At 31.5% G+C, this 9,088-nt stretch overlaps 2 long non-coding RNA genes across 7 annotated transcripts; both read left to right on the forward strand.

Annotated features, from left to right (window-relative positions):
• Positions 1–642: 642 nt before the first annotated feature.
• On the forward strand, positions 643–1,988 carry LOC139844978 (uncharacterized). Of its 2 annotated transcripts, XR_011758144.1 has the most exons (4): positions 643–807; positions 1,257–1,403; positions 1,517–1,747; positions 1,888–1,988. It is a non-coding gene; the product is annotated as an uncharacterized lncRNA (long non-coding RNA). The 2 variants fall into 2 exon arrangements; XR_011758143.1 differs by having other exon boundaries at positions 1,517–1,983.
• A 1,878-nt stretch (positions 1,989–3,866) lies between these two features.
• Positions 3,867–7,151, forward strand: LOC139843277 (uncharacterized). 5 transcript variants are annotated; one of them, XR_011757498.1, is made up of 7 exons: positions 3,867–4,246; positions 4,642–5,813; positions 5,971–6,059; positions 6,202–6,252; positions 6,342–6,424; positions 6,674–6,737; positions 6,823–7,151. It is a non-coding gene; the product is annotated as an uncharacterized lncRNA (long non-coding RNA). The 5 variants fall into 5 exon arrangements; XR_011757496.1 differs by having other exon boundaries at positions 4,642–5,395; XR_011757497.1 differs by having other exon boundaries at positions 4,642–4,740; positions 5,135–6,059.
• The last annotated feature ends 1,937 nt before the right edge of the window (positions 7,152–9,088 follow it).

The following is a 9,088-nucleotide window of genomic DNA, read 5'->3' on the forward strand; positions in this document are numbered from 1 at the left end:
TTTTTCATAAGCTCCCACAAGCTCGCGTGCCAAACATACCTTAAGTAATGAACGATCAGTATAAAGATAAAAACGGTTGATGTAAAAGTCAAAAGGAGGATTATCATTTACAAATAGGTCAGGAACAATTTAATGTAATTTTATAGAAATGCTTAACATAATTTTATGAAAATCAAATAAACAGTTATTTTTTTTAGAAAAAACGGCGCTATATAATACTACGTACTTGTACAAAGTAACTTTCATCAAAAGATGAAAAGAACTTAAACAAAAATTATAGACCGACCAGTCTTCCAGCTAAAAAGCGCACCACATCAAACCTAACAACTATCTAATTATGAGCCTAGCCTAAACCAACACACTTACGCACAAGGAACAAACCAACAAACCGAACCATCGAAATCAAAACCCAAGAGTCACGAAAAACCAACTACACGAAACCAAACATAAAACACATACAAACAACCCGAGAACAACCAAATATAGGCTAGCAAACAACACCACGCTTGTCGCCTGTGATTGAAACCCTTTTACCTTTTGAACGAGAGAGACTGTAAGTTTTCGTTTCACATGTTCAAATGTTAGACAAACATCTTAGGTGTAATCCACTACCGGTAAATCATAATTAAGCCGGACCAATCACCAACCGGGTCCATCAGAACCCGGCTTAACACCTATATAATCATCAACCTCTCTTGAACCCACTTTTTTCAACTGTCAGATTTGCACAATAACAACCACTCAATCTCTGATTTCACTCACACTCACAATCAGAAGATACCAAGCCCTACTATTTTGTCACTTTCAGTTACTAATTCCATTGGTTTTTGTTTGTTTCATACCACCTTGTTTTGAATTTTGTTAGGGTTTATCGTGAATAATAATTATTATTATATAAAAAGCCTTGATTTTTATCAGTTTTTTAGTAAATTGTAATCTCCGATTCGTATTCTAAACTACCGGGTTCCAATCTTTTTAGGCATTTTATCGTGAAATTCGGCTTTGATAGAAACCCCTAATTTATATCAAGAGTAGCATTTTAGTCAATTTTGCATCAGTTTTCGCTTTTTAGTATTGTAATTACAGCAATATTTGAAATTCTTGAAGGATTAAAAACCGTTTAAGTTGTATTTAGTATAAAAAATGCTGATAATATTGCTACATTATTCATCTCTGAATATGGTTTGCAGCGTATAAGAACTTTTTATTCTTATGTTCAATGGCCAAACTTAAATATCTTGAAATGTTCACTGCAGGGAGAATCTTTATCACTGAAAAAGATGCCACACAAAACACGTCCAATGGCTGCGCTTTTACTATTCACAGGACTCAATGTCGTTTTAGTGTCGACTATCACTCCAGTCTATGATTTTGTGTGCTTTAACCCGTGTTGGGAGCGAAGGGTATACCTACTGGCCTGCTAATTATCTACTTATTTTTGTATTTTCATAGGCTGTTATGTCTCATTATATATGCGGGTGGATACATGTTTAACACTGATATTTTATCATTACAGAGAGAACGTCGCAGAATGGAGCGTGAAGCTAATCTAAAAAGGAGTTCAGCTTCAGGATGAACTGAGAAGTAGGTCAGGTTATATGGTTGTTATTCTTGTAAAGCTATTGGCCTGTTGAATTTTGTTAACTTATATAGAAGATGAAATCATACAGAGTATTTGAAAATAAAGAATGTAGGTGGATTAAAGCTAAGATACGTACTTAATGGCCCAATTTGCGTTATGTAATTTGTAAGTGTTTAGATTGCATCACATTCTGATGTTATAATAAAAGCATATCACTATGTATCAGTGTGTATCAGATTGTTGTGTTTCAAGATTCTGCTAGATTAATTTTATTTAAGGCCATAATATGGTTCAACTTGCTACAGGTATATCAGACCTTTTAACCTGCACTTGTAGTCTTGTGGATAAAAAAGGTGAATTTGAACTTTTGAGGTAACAAAAGAGAATGGAAAGGATTGTAAAGAATTGTTTTATTTATTTTCTAGTCTGGTAATTTGTATTTCTAAAGTCGAAAAAAGACAATATTTACATAATTTAATTTATATAGTACAAGTGTTTATGGAAATTGGGATGTAGATCTGAATTACTTACCAAGTACATGAAGCAGCAGTGATATAAAAATTTATAACTGTATGTTTGAATTCATACATTAAATAGTTTGTGATGTCATTGTCCTAAATAAAAGTTGTATTATCAATTTGTAAACTTTGCAGCCCCTTTCCATGTATTTTCTTGGTTTTGTTAGTAGACTGCAATTGATATGAAGTACCATTTCTTAATTCTTACTCTGTAATTCTTATGATATTGTTTTTATCCATTTGAAAATGCTTTGATTGTGTTCTAATCCATTTGAATATGCTTTGGATGTGTTCTAACTTGTTTGACCCATTTGATCTGCGTGTATAGGTAAATGAGTCAAAATCGTCACTTCTACTCTAATGAATATATGCTTATGTTAAACGGAGTATACTCTAATATGGAATATGATGTCCTTGTTATCATAAACCCAGAAAACCATAAATTGAGTGAGCTTATACCATATCTATGTCAATACCTAAACGATAATCCATTAGACAACAGGTACTTCGATAAAATCTGATGGTTGTGATTAAAGCTTATACCCTTGTATGTTGAACATGCAAGTCTTACAGAGTATCTGTTTACTTGTTTATTGTAAGTTGATTCAATGTGGTTGTCGCTAAGAATGTTTTCTCTTTGTAAAAAAAGGAAGGAAGATATACAAACATGTAAATCAGTCTGAAGATATGACTCAGTTAAATAATGTAATGAATAGTGATAGCATGTATTCAATTCATATAGAATAATAATGTAACTAATTTTTTATATTCTAATTTTCTTTTTTGGCGATATATATATATATATATATATATATATATATATATATATATATATATATATATATATATATATATATATATATATATATAGGGGCAGGATCAATGGGTAAGTAACTAATTGGGGGGAAGCAAATTTTTTTTTTTTTTCGTTTGTTTTGAATTTTTTTTTTCCGACATCAAGATCACACGAAAATATGAACATTTAGAAGAGACACTTCGTGATGAATGTTATTATTTAGGCGGGAAAACGATCGACAAAAATAACATTCAAGATAATATTGTTCGTGAAGAATATGAACGTTTTTTTTCCCATGTTTTGTGAAGTAAAATTTAGCCCGATTTAGAGTTTAGAGTTTAGGGTTTAGGGTTTGGTGTTTTGGGTTTATTCCATAAACCCAAAACACCAAACCCTAAACCCTAAACTCTAAACCGTCCGTGTTAAAAACTCAATCTAAATCCTAAATCTAAACCCTAAATCTAAACCCTAAACCCTAAATTTCTAAACCCTAATATCTAAACCATATATACCCTAATATCTAAACCCTAATATCTAAACCCCAATAGCTGAAACCTCAAAATACGCTCGAAAAACACGATAATTGTTATATATTACTTCTTCGAGCGTTTTTCCTCCAAAATAAAAACATTTATCACAAAGTGTCTCTACTAAATGTTCATATTTTCATCTCATCTATAATATTCGTGAACAAAGTTTTTTCAAAAAACGAAGAAAAAAAAAGTTTTTGCTTCCCCCTGCTTCCCCCCGAATGGTTACTTCCCTCTTGATCCTACCAATATATATATATATATATATATATATATATATATATATATATTCTCTTCTCTACATCTTACAAAGCGTAAAAATTAAATTCGACGTGTCAGGCCGTTAATCACCCCACAAATGACGGTCCACGTGTTAATCACTCTTTTAATCTAAATTAACTCTGTTAATTACATAAAAATAACACGTGGCATCATAAAAACTCTATCCCAATCCCTTTTTCTCTTTCTCTCTCCGTCGCTCTTCCAACTCCAAAAAAAAAAAAAAACCAGACAATCCACAGCGCCACTTTTCTTCATCTTCAAATCTTCAATTAAAAGCGAAACCATCATAGTATTACTGTAAAGATTTTTACGAATCGTCTGATATCCCTTTTGTATCATCGTGTTAAATTCGACTTCAACCGATTACCCTCCCGCCGATGCTGAAACGTTATCATACATAGTCGATGATACACAATAACCCTAATTTATTCATACATTTGCACCAACTTTTGATCTAATAGGGTATTTTCAGAAGTGGAAGCCGTATAATCTTTCTCCCAGAATTGATTCGCAAAAGATGCCCTAATTGCAATCTCAGGTATACAGTTGAATTGGTGTAGTGTTTTCTTTGGTGGTTGTAAAATATAATTAGGTACAATAGGTAATCAATCTGAGCATCGAGAATTGATTCATTGTTATGCGCTATGAGTTTCTTATTTACTATGTTGTTACTGATTACAGAGTAATTTATTTTTTTTTTTTTTTGGGGGGGGTTTGTGCTCTTTCGGATATCTCTTTCCTTTTTTTTTTGTTATTCATCATCAGATAGTTGGTTAGTGAAAATGACGCTTGCTGCATATTGTTATTTTAAGTTTGGTTGTTGCTTGATGTGATTGTTGATGACCATACGCTGCTATTTTTATATGGATTTTTATTCTGGACTGTTGTGGTCTATGCTTATTAATTACTCGTATTTTGTATTTGGGATACAAGGTGTGGAATTCTATCGAAAAGCACAAGCCTTGGTATGTACATGTTCATTGTTGTAATGAATGATATAAAGTGGCGATTCACAGCAGATATCTATCAAGGGTAAGGTTCAACTACTTACCACTGTGTGACCCGTTTGACCCAACTTTTGTATTTACCACTTCGTAATTGTGTAATTCTAGGGTTTGATTAAATTCTTGATCGAAAAGGATTACAATCGACAAATACTGTATTGATATACTGATATAGGTATGGAAAATACCTTTAGTCTCTAATGAATAAATATCTTAAAGGATTAGATCATGTAATGCAATTATATAAATAAATATCTTAAAGGATTAGATCATGTTGTTAACTATGATTGTGGCAGATCTATGTGTAATTTCACACATTTACATATCATTCGACCCATTCTTACTGAAAGGATATTATCTCTTGACGTGTATGTTATTTTATGTTATACTTTGGTAATGTGACTATGTTATTTGATTATTAGGCACGTTGGATTATTGTCAACTGGAATAACATTTACTTTAGTCTCAGGAGCCTCAATGAGTGGAGGTGGCTTTCAAATAAAAATTTTCGATACGGTGGATTTAGTGGTTCAAGAGACGCTTATACGTTCGTTGATAGTTTTAAGGGTATAAATCAGTTATAGTGAAGATAGGTTTGAACCCGGTTAAGGTAAACCACACTGAGATGTTATTAGCACTACCCAAGGGAGTTCATCGAAGAAATGGTTGAGTCGTTAAGTAAAGTATGCTTTTTTTACTTGCAAATATGTGTTTATAATTATTTAATTTGCATAGTTTCATCAGCTACGATATCTGAACGTTTATAAAGTCAGATGGTTGCAAAAGGTTGTCAAATTAGAGATGAACTAATTGCCGTGACGTATTAATTTGTTAAATTATACCTTGACTAATACTATTTTGTTAATATAAAACTTGATGAGTGATCCTAACACCTTTCAAGATTCTTCTGTTGGTGGTGCATTAAAACCATCTACAGAAGAATTCAACTGATAAGTATTCATCTTGCTTGTCCAAAAGCTTGAGTGCGCCTTCAAATAATTATGATGACAATTTCGGCCCTCACTTAACATCAAATATAAGTAAGCCTTCCAGGCTTCCACAATGATGTTTTGAAAAGAGTTCAGTTCATCAAATACAAAGGTTGTTGCTTTAGTTTATTTTTATAATTTTTTTGTGCATTGCAGAGGCGTCTATAGTTTTTTGCTTTAGGTCATCAAATACCTATTCAGGATTTTTTATTTAGTTAGACCCTTTTCTAGATTTCTGACTTATGGACCTTCGTTTATATGACTTGCAGATGAACTTTTATGACAATAAAAGTGCAGCAGGCCCGTAGCTAACCCAATTTTGACCCATATGTTTCAGGTAGTGATTATGGATTCCCAGGTAATTTTGTTGATGATCCCTTGTCTATATTTAGATATTTCTTTCACATGTTTATTTCATGTTCTTATTGGTGCAGTTATATGGGTCATTTTACTTGGTTTTATAAGGAGTAAATGACTTAGTTTTAATGTTTTGATTGTAGGGTTAAGCTTGGATTAGCAGGGTGCATCCAGTTCAAATCAACACCTTCTATGTATATTTTTTCATAGAATGAATAGATTGATATGCGTTTTGGTGATTGATGTTATACTGAATATCATATATTGTTAATATTTTTGATAGGTTACAATGCTATCGACTCAGATTCGGATGATGTGAAGATTAAAGCAAAAAAGTTAATTCTCACCAAAACTTATGGTAAAAAAGTGAGTTTCATTGTTCAACTTCATTATTATTGATTTTCTATGCTATTGAGTTTGAACAATATGATTGCACCATCATCGTGTATTAGTTTACGAAAAGAAATATTGAGTGCAAATTAATAGTGTTTTGTTTATTAGTAATTGTATATGCGTTTTGTTACCGCAATAGATTGATGATTGTATGGCTTCTCAAGGTATCTTTTTTATTGTTTATTAGTATATTAATTTTAGTCATCCGGTTATAATTTTCAGTTCTACAACATTTTTGACGTCGTATTGATCGACAATCATATCCTTCATCTAAATGTCTTACAAGGTAATTTTTGTTTATGTTTTATTTAATAAAAGGTTCAGTTATAACATCTAATTTTTTAGTAATGTAAGATTTTTTGTTTTGATAGATCTTTTGTGGAAATGGATGAGAGAGGAACTCTTTTGGTTTATTAGGGTTATTTTTTGTATGTAGTAATTGTTTATTTGGTTACATAGTGAGGTCTCATACGGAGTATACAAAATCACTTTATTGCATTTGAATCTGTAGTTATCTTTGCCAAGAAAAGGTGTCAGGTTAAGGTGGATAAGAATATTCTTCACTTCACGTTGTATCAGGTAAAGCAAGCTACTTTTAAGGGTGATGTGGGTTAAAAGAATTGAATGGGTCAAAGTTTGCCTAAAATAAAAAACAAATGTACCAATCACTTCTACTTGAATGGTTTAGTGATTTCATATAGCTTGGTTTATTGGTTTTTCATGTAGTTAATGTTGTAGAAAAACACTTTTTATGAAGAAACTTATTCTGAGCCATGGTTCTAGATAATGATTACGATCTTATTTTGACCCATTATCAAACCCACTATTTTGTCACCTATGAGTAGAAAAACTTCACTAATAATCATAAGCCATAAGGAGTTTGGTAGTTCAACATGGATAAAGGCCGGTTATTCATTCATTATCAATAATATATTAATATATTATTGATTCTTAACTAACACTAATTGATTCTTAACGAACACTATTTGGTAGAGGAAGATAGAATTATTTTCTAACTATTTTGTCACAACCGTGCAACATTCATAACCATTGGATACTTACCATAAACATTGTTTTAAGATAAAGATGATAAAGTCTGTTTTTCTATCTCATTAAAATATAATTTTTTTTTATCTAAAATATATTCATTTTTTAGTGTCATTGAGCAAGCACAGGAAACTTGGTGACAATGACTATACACAATTGATTGTTGCATTGTAATTGTTTTTGTTAATAGCGTTTACGTCATTAATCAATATCAATACTAATATTCGCACATTATTTTTTAGAGTTGTTGTGCAACGCACGGGCTTTTAACAATGGCTAACGAGCCATCAAATATTATGAAACTTGGAACTGATGTTGCCTCTCGGATTGTTATTTCATTTGAAGGGTTTTTTTTTTAATAGAAGATGGCGTGGTTAAAACTCAATGTTCTTACCTTTTATATTACATTTATTTTTAAGCATGCTTTTGTTAAGTGAATATAATAGTTTGCATTGAAAGTTGTATACAAAAAACAAATGTTACTAATTACGTTGCTCCATGACCGCGTAACAGCGGGCACCATATCATTGAAATCTTGCTATTATACTTAACATTATGAACAAAATTTGCAGAATGTTGTTGGTATTCATTGTGGTGATATATCGATGAAGGATTTAGGTGTCATGATGTACAATATACTAGGTCAAGATGAGGTAAGTGTTTGGTCGTAAACATGCTATCAACATCGACCAATGCTTTACACATTTTAACAAACACACAAACTATTTTTTAAAGCTACCGTGCAACGCACGGGTTCTTAAAATCTAGTATATATATATATATATAGAAAAGTCCAAATGAGAACTAAGAAAAAAGGAAGAACTGGAAGAACCAAAATACATGAGGGTAAAAATGTAAATTACATATGATATACCGATTTCCGTTTTTTATTTAAAGTAAAATTCAAATTCAAATTTTAAATAAAACCATCGGTTACCAAACTAAATTGTAGGATTGCAGTTATTGATCATGAATATCGACACAATCATCACCCATATCCTAATCACAATTCGCCAATTTTATTCACGAACATCTTCACAACCAACAATTAAATTCTTAATTGATAATTATTATTATTGTTGTGTATTACGGAGTAATACCAAATGTCTGACGTGGTTAAATTGCAAAATGAAGTCGCGAAATTATTCTTGGAGAAGCACACGAAGCAGCGGTTTTCGACTCCAATGATTTGGAAGCATCTAATGTTATTCATGAATTTTTTAGCCCTAATCGAATTGAAGGTAATCTGTTTTGAATGATTTGAAATTGTAACAAAATGGTCAATTATTTTGTGTTTGTTATTGTTGGTCATTATATCAAACCGTTATATAATTAGGATCTTGTTTCTCAAATTGATAAGAACATTATGTCATCCATTTCAAATTATAAATCAGTAATCCATTTGTTTCATATTGAATTGTTAAAAATATACCAATTATGTTTTCACTCTTATGTCAAGAGGTGCATCTAGTTCAATTGTTCCATTCTATACGCCAAATGGTAGCATATACTTCATACACGAAGTTCAAACGATTCACAAACCGGTTGTAGGAACAACGTTTAATTCACTCGAGGAAGCATTAGTTATGT

The sequence above is a fragment of the Rutidosis leptorrhynchoides genome, chromosome 4 (assembly GCF_046630445.1).
Source record: "Rutidosis leptorrhynchoides isolate AG116_Rl617_1_P2 chromosome 4, CSIRO_AGI_Rlap_v1, whole genome shotgun sequence".
NCBI classification, from domain to species: Eukaryota; Viridiplantae; Streptophyta; class Magnoliopsida; order Asterales; family Asteraceae; genus Rutidosis; species Rutidosis leptorrhynchoides.